This window comes from Erpetoichthys calabaricus, chromosome 12 (assembly GCF_900747795.2).
Source record: "Erpetoichthys calabaricus chromosome 12, fErpCal1.3, whole genome shotgun sequence".
NCBI classification, from domain to species: Eukaryota; Metazoa; Chordata; class Cladistia; order Polypteriformes; family Polypteridae; genus Erpetoichthys; species Erpetoichthys calabaricus.
This window is the reverse complement of record NC_041405.2, coordinates 66,491,592-66,505,575: the sequence shown is the minus strand read 5'-3', so window position 1 is coordinate 66,505,575 and position 13,984 is coordinate 66,491,592.

The window sequence follows — 13,984 nt, the reverse complement described above, 5'->3', positions numbered from 1 at the left end:
AAAGAAAATAGATCTATATCATGCTTAATTTATATATTTTGCAAAATCCCCCCTAAACTCCATCCCCAAAAAAGTTATTTCCTACTCTGCCTCAAATGCAGGAAAGTCTATAATTATTATGCTTTTAGACTTTAGAGTGCCTGTTGATACAAATGACTATGCTTGACTATGCTTCATATGCTTGGGAAAATTAGTTTGATTCTTGTTTACTGTGCTTAGATTATTTCATATTAATTGAATCTTTTTCAAGTTGTGCAGAAGCTTCAAGACAGTACTCCAGCATTCTTTAATTCAGTTAGATATGGTGTTCATTAGTGATTTGTGCTGAAACTAATTCCAGATGCCATTTGTAAATACTTTTATCTTTATTCCTTTGGTAATATATAATACTGATAATAAACTGTTTTAACTTCTTCTTAAGCCTGGAAAAATCAGGTTATGATTGCAGTGATATGCAGTTTACACAATGCTTCCCTAAACTATTAATGCTAAATATATAATATTATACATATAATATAATAAATAACAGCATGCCCTCTGTAATTTTTAAGGGAGTATTTGCCTTAACATTAGTCTATCCAACAATTCTGTTTCTTAAACTTTTAATAAATATTTACTAGGCATATAAGGAAAATATTTTACTAATTTTAATCTTAGAAAATACACACAAAAATAGAAATGATTACATTGAGACCCTTCAGTGAGACATATAAGACATACACATAAACAGTAATTGTAATTTCTTAATTACAGGTACCGAAATGAGGAAAGAACAATACAATTCTCCAAAATATTAATAATGTATTATCTATCATACCTAATTTTTCCTCAAAGACTTCATCTGAACATACATTACAAGAGCTTTAAGAGAGCTTTCTGAGTATAAATGTGAATCTTTATGCAGTGCATTTTTATGCACTTAAAAACAGGCACTCTCTTTCTGGACATTCATCTCTGACAATTTAAGAGTAGAGGAAACTGAAGCCTGTCAGAAGATGGTTTTAACTGGAGTTAGCATTATTATAATAAAAAGACTTAAGAATCTGAATACACTTAAAAAAAAAACAACTTAATTCTAGAAATCACAGCTCAATATTTAATGAAGTCTTCATAGAAAATTCCATCCATTATCCAACCCGCTATATACTAACTACGGAGCCACGGGGATCCGCTGGAGCCAATCCCAGCCAACACAGGGCACAAGGCAGGAAACAAACACCGGGCAGAGCGCCAACCCACCCCAGGGCGTGCACACACAGACACACCAAGGACAATTTAGAATCGCCAATGCACCTAACCTGCATGTCTTTGGACTGTGGGAGGAAACCGGAGCACCCGGAGGAAACCCATGCAGACACGGGGAGAACATGTGAACTCCACGCAGGGAGGACCCGGGAAGGGAACCCAGGTCTCCTTACTGCAAGGCAGCACCGCTACCCACTGCGCCACCGTGCCACCCTCATAGAAAATTGTTTTAGTAAATTAGCAATATGCCTAATACACTCAAATATTTCTCCCAAAGTTTTGATTATCCATCCATCCATTATCCAACCCACTACATCCTAACTACAGGGTCACAGGGGTCTGCTGGAGCCAGTCCCAGCCAACACAGGGCACAAGGCAGGAAACAAACCCCGGGCAGAGCGCCAGCCCACCGCAGGGCACACACGCACACACACCCACACACCAAGCACACACTAGGGACAATTTTGGATCACCAATGCACCTAACCTGCATGTCTTTGGACTATGGGAGGAAACCAGATCACCCGGAGGAAACCCACGCAGACACGGTGAGAACATGCAAACTTCACGCAGGGAGGACCCGGGAAGCTTTGATTATAATTAATGATAAGTTTCTAATAATTAAATGAATCCTTTTGCTGTGTTTGTGATTAAAGTATAAATGAGTGAAAAGTTTTTTTTTTAAATTAATAGATTGCCTTTGTTCCTTAGTTAGCTATATGAATCAGAAACACTGACCCTGACTATAGCAATAATCTGTAAAATTGACTTTCATTTTCTTCATTGGCATTGTGGTCAGTGCTGTTGCCCGGCACCTCCAGAATTTTAGTTTCAAATCTTGGCATAGCCACTGTTTATGTCACACCTGCACGTTCTGGTTGTATCAGGATAGTTTTTCTGTAGATATTCCTCCTTGCCTTCCTATTCCAAAGGTATGCGGGACAATCAAATTGTTAACTCTAAACTGGATTTGCATGCAAAACATTTCCTTTGGCTACGCTAAACCAAGCTGTTACCTTTTTACCTATATACCTATTAAACTTTCTTCTTGATATTTTAGAGATCTTGTTCACAATAACCATTTCTTTAATGTTATTAATAAAAAAGTATTTTTTCGATCACAGAACCATGAGGGTCTCTACTTCATCTTTTGTTTCATTCTCCCCTTACCTATTATTTTTTCTTCCAGTTAATTTGATTCCACTCCAATTTTGTAGTGTATCAGATAAGAAATATGTTCTGTTCTTAAGATTAGTGTTCTGTGAAGAAGTAAACCAATGATTTTTTGAAAGTGAGCTATTTCATAAACTCTCCTTTCTCAAGTACACTGGTTGCTCATCTAAAAACCCTATAGAAAAACCTTGCATACTCCTATCTCTGATTACTATTGTTTAAAATGAGCATATGGATCACTGATTAGTGAGATCAATTTTAACTTCTTTTTTTGCAGATTGGAGTCCCATTTGCAAATCTCCAGTCATCAAATACTTCTCCCATCTGACACAAATTCCTGAAATATCTTTCCAAATGCCTTACATTTATTTCAAAACAATTGGCAAAATTCTACCAGGGCCAGGAGGTTTGTTTTTATTTTAATGCAATCATTACACAAAGCCCATTTTTAAATCATTAATTAGGCAAACTTGTTGTTTTATTCTGCCTAAGACTTTCAATCTTTTCAATGTTAAAGCCTGGGTGAATTACCAACATTTTTTTCTTTAGTGATTGACAGTGTAAAACTTTTCTTTAAATTATTATCATTATTGTTTCAGTGCAGTCACTGTATCCAGTTTTCAGTTTCTTTTATAAGTCCAAGTCATTAATTCTATGTGTTCTTCTTAATCAATATGTCTTGTACTTTTTATATCCTGTTGAGTGATCCTTAAATTCATCATTTTAATTGTCCTCATTCATTTCATTGAATAGTTTCCCATTTATTTAATTGTGTTTACTTTTGTAGTGTATTTGTGTTACATTGAAATTAGAGCTTCAGACACCAGGATTGAAATCAGTGTCTATGTGGTGTTTGTATATTCACTCCAGGGGTCTCATGTATAAACGGTGCGTAAAACCTGTGAGGCTATTGCTGTATTTTTCAATCAAAAAATTAATGATATTAGAAATAACATAGTATATCTCCCCAACACTGAGGATCCTCTTAAACCCCAGTACTCCGTTATAAACAAATTAAATTCTTTCACCAGGATAGATTTACTTGATTTACATAAAATAATTTCTCAACTGAAACCCTCCACCTGCGTCCTTGACCCAATACAAACAAGTTTTTTCAAAGAAGTATCGGGCATGCTAATTATAATATTCTTGACATAGTAAATTCGTCATTAGATACGGGGGTCTTCCCAGACTGTCTTAAGACTGCTGTAGTTAAACCCCTACTTAAGAAAAATAATCTTGACCCCCTCTGCTCTTGAAAATTATAGACCCATCTCCAACCTGCCTTTCTTAAGTAAAATTCTAGAGAAGGCAGTCATTATGCAGTTAAATGACCACCTCAATAAACATGCTATTCTTGATAAGTTTCAGTTGGGTTTTAGAACAAATCACAGTACAGAAACTGCACTCGTTAAAGTAGTAAATGACTTGCGGGTAAATGCAGACAGAGGCCATTTATCTGTTCTCATCCTCCTAGATCTGAGTGCCGCATTTGACACCATTGATCACAATATTCTTAGAAATCGCCTTAGTCAATGGGTGGGCCTCTCTGGCAGTGTCTTAAATTGGTTTGAATCCTACCTGGTAGGGAGAAAATTCTTTGTTAGTTGTGGTAATTACAACTCAAAGACACATGATATCCTATATGGTGTTCCACAAGGCTCTATCATGGGTCCACTGCTCTTCTCAATCTACATGCTTCCGTTAGGTCAGATTATCTCAGGGCACAACGTGAGCTACTATAGCTATGCTGATGACACGCAGCTGTATTTATCAATAGCACCTGATGACCCCGATTCTCTTGATTCACTAACACAATGTCTTACTTGTATTTCTGAATGAATGAATAGTAATTCTCTAAAGCTAAATAAAGAGAAAACTGAAATTTTAGTGATTGGCAATAATGGATACAATGAGGCTATTAGAAACAAACTGGATGCATTAGGATTAAAAGTCAAGACGGAGGTAAAAAGCTTAGGGGTAACTGTTGACTGTAATCTGAATTTTAAATCACATATTCATCAGACCACTAGGAAAGCATTTTTTCACTTAAGAAACATAGCAAAAGTTAGACCTCTTATATCATTGAAAGATGCTGAGAAATTAGTTCACACATTTGTTTTCAGTCGACTAGATTACTGTAACGCACTCCTCTCAGGACTACCCAAAAAAGACATAAATCGATTGCAGCTAGTGCAGAATGCAGCTGCTAGAATCCTAACTAGGAAAAGAAAATCCGAGCACATTTCTCCAGTTTTGATGTCACTACACTGGTTACCTGTGTCATTCAGGATTGACTTTAAAATTCTGCTTATGGTTTATAAAGCCTTAAATAATCTTGCCCCATCTTATATATTGGAATGTCTGACATCTTATATTCCAAATCGTAACCTTAGATCCTCAAATGAGTGTCTCCTTAGAATTCCAAGAGCAAAACTTAAAAGAAGTGGTGAGGCGGTATTCTGCTGTTAAGCACCTAAGATCTGGAATAGCCTGCCAATAGGAATTCGCCAGGCTAATACAGTGGAGCACTTTAAAAAACTGCTAAAAACACATTATTTTAACATGGCCTTCTCATAACTTCACTTTAATTTAATCCTGATACTCTGTATATCCAATTCATTATAATAACTATTCATGGTGGCTCTAAAATCTGTATTAACCCCTACTCTCTCTTCTGTTTCTTTTTCCGGTTTCTTTGTGGTGGCGGCTTGCACCATCACCATCTACTCAAAGCACCGTGATGTTCCAACATTGATGGATTAAAAGCCAGAAGCCTGCATGACCATCATCATCAAGTCCTTCCGTGAGAATCTTAAATACAAAGAGGACTATTTCATTTTTGTTAGGTAGAATGCCCAGAGGGGACTGGGCGGTCTCGTGGCCTGGAACCCCTGCAGATTTTATTTTTTTCTCCAACCGTCTGGAGTTTTTTTTTTTGTTTTTTCTGTCCTCCCTGGCCATCGGACCTTACTCTTATTCTATGTTAACTATTTTAATTTCTTACTTTGTCTTTTATTTTTCTTTTCTTCATTATGTAAAGCACTTTGAGCTACTCTTTTGTATGAAAATGTGCTATATAAATAAATGTTGTTGTTGTATGCTCAAAAATGTTACGTACACCCGTTTCCATGCTCACTTTGAGATATATAAAAATTAAACCTAGGCTAAAGCCACACACATTTTCACGGAATGGTCCCCTCTTGTATATGCACATTTCTGCTTGGTCTTGCAAACTGGAGTCACCCAGCATCAAAGTAGTGCTTTTTTTTCTGTGGTCTGTTTTTCTTTTTTAAATTCATATCTATGATACGGGTTTTATCCAATACACCGAAATTAATTGCACATCGTTTATAAATTTAATTCACTTGATTGTAATCAGGCGGCACGGTGGCGCAGTGGGTAGCGCTGCTGCCTCGCAGTTGGGAGATCTGGGGACCTGGGTTCGATTCCCGGGTCCTCCCTGCGTGGAGTTTGCATGTTCTCCCCGTGTCTGCGTGGGTTTCCTCCGGGTGCTCCGGTTTCCTCCCACAGTCCAAAGACATGCAGGTTAGGTGGATTGGCGATTCTAAATTGGCCCTAGTGTGTGCTTGGTGTGTGGGTGTGTTTGTGTGTGTCCTGCGGTGGGTTGGCACCCTGCCCAGGATTGGTTCCTGCCTTGTGCCCTGTGTTGGCTGGGATTGGCTCCAGCAGACCCCCGTGACCCTGTGTTCGGATTCAGCGGGTTGGAAAATGGATGGATGGATGGATGATTGTAATCATTCTGTAACAATATAATGGTGCACAGAATCGCCAAACTATTCCAACTCCATGGCTGCTTTAGTGTTGTTAGAAGACATCGCAAATGGAAGAATTAGAAGAGAGCACATATTTACAGATGATGAAGACTGGTTTCCAAGTCGATTTCAGTTTCCAAAAGGTATCCTCTTGGAGCTGTTAGCTGAACTGGCGCTGGCTTTAAAAAGGCAGAATTGTGCTCTACCTGCTCCTTTGCAAGTTCTGTCCACTCTCATGTTTTTAGCCACATGAGCTTTTCAACTTGAAGTTGCTGAATGATCAGGTATGTCATAAACATCACAGAGTCGCACCATGCCAGCTGTATAGGAGGGTATTGTCTGCTCATCATCCAGATATATAAGATTTCCTTACACTGTGGTTGAACTGGCAAACATAAAAGTGCAATTTGCGGCAAAGTCCAGTTTTCCAAATGTAATCGGAGCAGTCAACTGCATGCACATTGCTATTGCAATGACACTGGACAAGTGATATCAGCCAGGGATGAATCACCAAATGAATGAGCTGACATTACATCATGTATAGCTGGAAAACCTTTTAAAAATGGTAGCTCCACACAGTCGCAGGTGCTTTTTCCAGCTGGTGCAGCAAAAGGCAAGGCAGTCGTTTTAAGGATAGTGAGTCACCTCAAAGTGAAGAGCAGAGAATCAGTCTGTTGTGGCACTCAGTGCTGTCAATATACTATAAAGGAACCTTCAGAGAATGAATTTGCTATTGTAAATACAAAGCTTTTCCACTCTATTAATGTGCTGCTCTATAGTGCACACAAAGTGAGTTGCAGTGTACCTGAACAGATGTGGTATGATGAACCTGACCCTAAACCACCAAATAATCAGCCAGATCAGACAGCGTTGCAACTTTGTTTGAATGTAATTAGCGGAATGTAAAAACAGGTAATCAGATGCATTTATTTTTAACCAATTCATTTCATTTGTAGTCAATATCACTTAGTACAGCCCTTATATTCCTTTGTTCGTTGGCAAATCTTAAACTCTCTTACAGCATCCACTGTTGCATTTTGTGACTCCAGAACAGTCTGTCAGCAAACAGCCAGATGCCCTTCCAGTGATTTCCGAGGCAAAGGTGTGTGTGCAGCTAGCGCCTGAAGATAAGCTTGGCACAGCAGCACCATTACTGTCTGAACATCGCAGGGGGGACAGCTTTTTTAATATTGTCTGAAACAGAATAAACAGATGGTGGGCTGTGACTCGTCTTTTCACATTGACTGTGATATCTGACCACCTTTTTTTTCTTTCGGGCTCTGCGACTTTCTGAACTTGAACTTTCGAGTGTCTTACTCCAGTGGCTGAGAGAGGGTGTTTGCTCTGTTATGGATTGATTTCTGACATCTGTCAGTCTGTCTGAGTCAGGGTTAAGGCTCTTAGTCTTATTAGAACTAAGTGAGTTAAAATTTTGATGAGTGGATGGATTAAAATTAAAAGCCCTCTTAAATGATACCATCTGTTATATAGTATAAGCATTTTCCTTTTGTCATTGTGTATTTTCTATGTGTTTATTCCTAAGCTGTCTATTTACAATTATATTTCTGTATTTTGTTATTTTTTATTTCAAGCTCTCATTCCTGTTTGATTCTTTTTCTGTTACTTTCTCTTCTGTGTTAGAAAAGATGTATATGCATCACACCTTGTCAGGCTTATGACAGACTGAATGAAGAATCAATCAATGTGATTTTTTCTCCGTCCTTTCAATGGAGTGAGACAATACCCTCTAACTCTCTGTATCTTTAAATGTAACCACACATTTTCTTTTATTTTGATTATTTTATTGGTGGCCTAATTCATTCAGTCATCTTTTTAGTGATGGTTTATGTCATCAAATGGCATTAATTCGAGGACACAGGATCAAGTGTCCTAGAAAACAGACTCTTAAATGTCAAATTGAAAATTATCGTTTTGGCATTTTCTTCAAGGAATAAAACAATCATAAGCTAAATACATGGAAAAATAACATGTTTCCAGGCAGTTTGATATATTGTGGCGAGTGTACTTTTTTCTAAAGGTCATTTTTGTATTTATTAGTATTTATTTGGAACTTTGCCTCATCCTTCATGTGTTGACTCAGCAATGCTAAAAGGACTATTTGGTCTTTCAGCTCAAAGTTTTTAAGGGTTTACATAAAAAGGAAACAAAACATAGAATTCTCAATTGTACCTTTAATAATACTACATTTGATATTATAATAATAAATACTGTACAGCTTGATTTAATCATTATAAATTGGAAGCCAAACTTGTCTATTTAAGGTTAATTTGTGGTCCTCTAATATGCTATTTCCCATTATTATCCCCAAGTATTTCAACAGTCATATATATTAAACAAAATAAATACATTAATGAACTAATTAGTTTTTCAGATGTTTAAATTAGAAAACCTTGGACTACAGTGGGGTGCTTAAATTGCACCGAATTATGCAGAAATGTAAGCCAGTTATATTAAAAGTTCTAATATACTAAACTTAATACTACAAAAGTACTCTCTCTCCATATTTACCAATGGAAACAAAATGCAGTACTCATCGTTGGACTGAAATTTCAACCTTCATTGGAATATGCAAATGTAAATAATATGACAACAAAAGAATATTAAAAAAAAAACAAAACAGGAAAACAATAACAACTGTGAACATTAACAAATTCCTTCAGTAACTTGCACATATAGCCAACTAGCCCCTGAATCTACATTTCTGGGACATTATCCACTTCCTGCAGAAGAGTCTGCAGAGGTTTTCTGCTACGGGCAGGCAGAGGGCCACATGTCTAGATGATGCAATATAGAGCATTCCTAAGGTATTCTATAGGACTAAGGTCCAGAGAGATGGCAGGTTAATGCAGTAACTATGCCCACCATTCATTCCTCTGGATTGTTGTGGCCACAGCAGTTGTGTGTGTGTGTCTGTCTGTTTGTGTGGTATGACATGTTTCTTCTGTAGGGTAAGGTCACGTAGGGTGTGTGAGCAGAGAGGCTTTTGATAGGTCACCTTGGTCTAAGACCACCAGCATGGAGCCTGTCCCTCACTGCCGTGTCACTGATGTGTACATTATGTCTGGTGTCAGTTTCTGTAGCTGTACAGGGGCAGTCTGCTGTGTCAGTCCTGCTTTGGTGTGGTCTTTGAGGGTGACAAGATTTTGGGCGGTTATCTGTCCTTCTGAAACAATGCTTTAGTCAGGACAGAGTGGAGTGGCTTAATCCTTAATGTCTGGTACCTCTGATGCCTTTATGATGCTGTGACCTAATATTTGAATTAAGGTGCTTTTAAAAGTAACCCAGTCATGCATTTTTTTAAATTAGACCTCATTAGCTATTTTAAAAGTGTAACTAACAAGCTTTCATGTGTTTGCCCAGTTGCAATGGTGCACTGCACAAGCTATATTGCTAGTCAGGCAATCTAAAGCAAATTAACAAAATTTTGTGAACAGTTTCTTTAGAACAAAGAATTTGTTTAAAACACAAAATGTGAAAAAATTTAATAACTCATACATTTACAATCATAGATTACAATCACTAAAGCAATTAAACTTAAACAAATTAACCAAAAGTATAAAATATCACAGAGCAAAGTTTTTTTTTTTGTTTTTTTCCTCAGTTCAACAGATATTCACAGAACACATGGGTCTTCAATCGCTTCTTAAATACACTGAAGGAGTCAGCAGTATGTGTGGAGGTGGGCATCCCGCTCCATCAAATAGGAACTACTTAGGAAAAGAGTCTGGATTGAGACTTGATGCCACAAATAGGTGGCATCGCCAGACACTGTTCCCTGGCAGACCTAAGTGGATGAAAAGGAGTATAGCACCTCATCAATGTCTCCATATACTTTGGACCCACTGACTACTCTGTAGCCAAGCATCAAGAATTTCACCTTGCTACAGGGAGCCAATGTAGTGACCTGAAGGGTGACATGATATGTGCCCTTCGCAGTTGGTTAAATACAAGACTGGATGCTGCATTCTGGAACCTCTTCAGAGGCTTGATAGTTCATGTGGGTACTCATGCCTGAAGCAAATTGCAGTAGTCCAAATGCGACAAGATCAAAGCCTGGACCAGAAGTTGTGCTACATACTCTGTCAGATAAGGTCTGATCTTGCGGATGTTGTACACCGGGAACCTGCATGAACAAGAAACAAGAGAGATGTGGTCAGAAAACAATAGCTGCTCATCAATCACCACCCCAAGGTTGCGTAACGACTTGGCAGATGTTAGCAACAGTGAGCCAAGCTGTACAGAGATGGGTGGATGAGCAGACTGGCTGTCCGGGATTACAAGAAGCTCGGTTTTTCCCAGGTTGAGCTGTAGACGGTGGTCCTTCATCCAGGTTGAGAGATCACTAAGACATGCAGAGACTCTAGCTGATACCGTATTGTCCTCCAGTGGGAATGACAGGTATTGCTCTGTATCATCAGCATAGCACTGAGAAAAGAACCCATGGTATTGGATGATGGAGCCCAACGAGGTGGTGTACAGACAGAAGTGTAGATGACCCAGCACCGATCCTTGGGGTACACCAGTCCATGTCTGCTGTGTCTTTGACTACTCCCCTCATCAGGACACATTGTAGGATCACAGAGAGCAATCCCAGCGATGCCAAGGTCAGAAAGGGTGGAAAGAAGTATGCCATGGTTGACAATGTCAAAGGCGGAAGAGAGATCTAACAGAATAAGGACTGATGGTTGGTAGCTTTAGCACGTTGTAGCTGGTCGACCACTGCCAGTAGAGCTGTCTCAGCTGAGTGGTTCCTTTTGAAGCTGGACTGATTGATCTGATTAATATCAAGCAACTCCTTCTGTTCAAAGAAGGAAGAGATCTGGTTAGAAACAGTACATTCAAGTGTTTTGGAAAGAAAGGAAAGGAGAAAGACAGGCTTGTAATTGTTAATTTGGGATGGATTGAGTGTTGGTTTCTAGAGAAGTGGGATTATCAGAGCATGTTTGAAGATCTCAGGAAATATTCCTTGGCTGAGTGAGGTGTTAATGATGTGTGTAAATGCAGGAATGAGTGAGGGGGAGATGGCCTGAAGGAGATGTGAAGAAACAGGGTCAAGTGGACAGCTAGTGGGGTGATAAGAGAGGAGATTGGAAACATCATTGGCAGACAGTGGAGAATGTTGGGTGTTGCTTGGAAGGAGGCATAATGGGTGACAGCAAGGGTGAGAACTTACTGCTGATGGCAGCCATCCTATCCTGGAAAAAGGTAGCAAGGTCATCAACAAGAAGGTTGAGGGCGGAGCTGGTGAAGGAAGTTTAAGAAGGGATGTTAAGAAGGATGTTATTGCAGTGGTGCTGCAGACTAAATAACTATATGAGTCAATGCAGCGCTTTCTGATCTAAACTGTTGTATAAAGAGTAAAAGTCATTTCAAAACCCTCATTAAAGCAGGCAAAATCAAAAGCAGGGAGTCTCATTTTGATCCTAGCTCTATCTCTGTCCATGATATGGTTTTCATTTACATGAACATGTTTTAAGTTCAGGAATGATGCAGAAACCACTGTATTTGTTAATTCAGCAATTATTAAGTCTTAATGTCTTGTCAGTTAAGTAATTGAAGCTTTATAGAGGGCACCTTTGGGCTGTGCTTAGGGCATCAGCAGGGTTTAATCAGGCCCTGATTATAATGATTATAAAACTGATTCAAAACAAGTGTTTAAAAAAAAAAAAGCTAGGAATAAGTGGCATTCAGAATACAAGGCTGACAATTTGAAATCAGTGTTTGCTAGCAAATACTGATTTAATACGGGCTAAATTCCAGTTTACTAAAAGTGAAAGTAAAATATGTGGTTTTGATGAGGTTATATCCTAAACATACTGTAGAAGTGTTCTCCATCATGTTTGAATGCAGTTTATATTTCAAGTTGCCAGTAAAGTATTAATTATAACTGAGTACACACTTTTGTTAATTTCATGACATTTGAAAATGTAAATCTGGAACACATACTTGTTTTGCATCATTGTGTTAAAAGCTGATTATTCAGACTGATTTACTGAACAAATAATGAAAATTTAAATTACTAACTAATGAGGAACATCATTTGAACCAAATTTACAAAACCCAAAAGCCCTTTAGGGCAAGAATTTAAGAACAATGATCCAAAAAATACTGATTGAAACAATGACTGTTATCATTAAGTAAACCTATCCAATCTTACTAAAAAGACTCTAAATACTGTGCACTAAAAAAACAAAAAAAAACACAATATGCTGTCTACATACTACCTTGCTTTTATAATGCCGTGTTGTGTAAAACACTAAAAAAGGTTTTCCTGGCTTCTTCTGTGGAACTTTTTAATAATAAAGAGAATCATTTTCTACAAATCTTGAAAGTTTGATGTGAAATGAGTGTAAAGGAAGGGTCTTTTAGACAAACACATTTGCAATGGTGTTTGAAAATTTAAAAGAGTAGAGCTTAATGCATATTTTAACATTTAAGTGCATTGGCTGATATTCAAGAATAAACTGCGCCTGAATGGTAATGAACCAAGTGTTAGTAAAGACATTTAATTAGCACTGGGGCAAACTATGAACTTTAATATCCTTATACTTAACCTTAGGGTTTTCTTTTTTTTGAGACAATGGTGGAGAGTTGTAGTCTCTTTAGTATGCATAAATGCATAAAACACCAGAGGTTGCAGTTAATTTTTAACCTGTGCAAGGAAATTCTTATAGTTCTAACAGGCTGTTTTCAATAAAAAGCTATTCTTAACTTTTTTTTGCTTAATATGTTTCAAAGCCACCTAAAAAATCTACAAGGTCCACTACACTCAGTGTTAGCATGCACTTGCATAGAGAAACAAATAATTTTAAGATATTCATGACTGTTCAACAGAAAAGCAAAAATTGCCTTAGCTACAGTTTTCTGAAGAGAAAATAGTAGCTATATGAAGTATCTGACTGACTGTTTTGGTTGACGATAAGAGTTAGGCTTAAGGTATAAGGCTACTTGTATAGGCTCTCCTTTTAGCATTCCCAAATGATTGGTAAAATGTTTGTTTTGTCTGGTTGTTATTTCAAGCAGATGACTAGATTACAAATACATGTTATTTTAACTTTCAAATCTGTGTGTGAGCGTCTACATAAAAATATACATACAAACACACATAGGTAAAACCCCAATTACAATTTCTACAATAACATTTCGAAATTTATTTGTGAACATGTTTTTATCAAGTAAGGGGGTACTGAATGCTAGCACCTACCCAACAGCAAAAGGCTGTCCACCCTCATGCATAAAACCACCAGGAGAAGGTCTCTGCAGGAAACCAATAAAAAACATGATAAAAAAAAAGGCAACCCGGCTGGAGTTGTAGCTGGGTTCCAAGTTTTGAATCAACATATTGCCAATATACTATTACACTGTCTCCAGAACAACCACTGCCCTAGCCTTAAATTACTCTTTTAAGGGAAACATAGAAAAGGAAATTGCTTTCTTGGGGAAGTGTAATGTGCCTTTATTCCCTCTTTCGGGTAAAAAGTGCAACACGACACAGGTGTTTAACTCACAACAAAATATTAATTGGTAAGAGTGGCCCTCTAGCTTCAATTAGAGGTCTGATGACCCATGAAGCATATGGGATACAGAAGAAAGAAAGAAAGAAAGAAAGAAAGAAAGAAAGAAAGAAAGAAAGAAAGAAACATTTTCTGGTTAATTTACTGTTTAGAGACCAGTGTTGATCCTACATTACAATCAATCAATCAATAAATAAATAAATAATCTCTGATATTTACTCAGAAACATCCCTAATATGTCTTGCATCATGATATT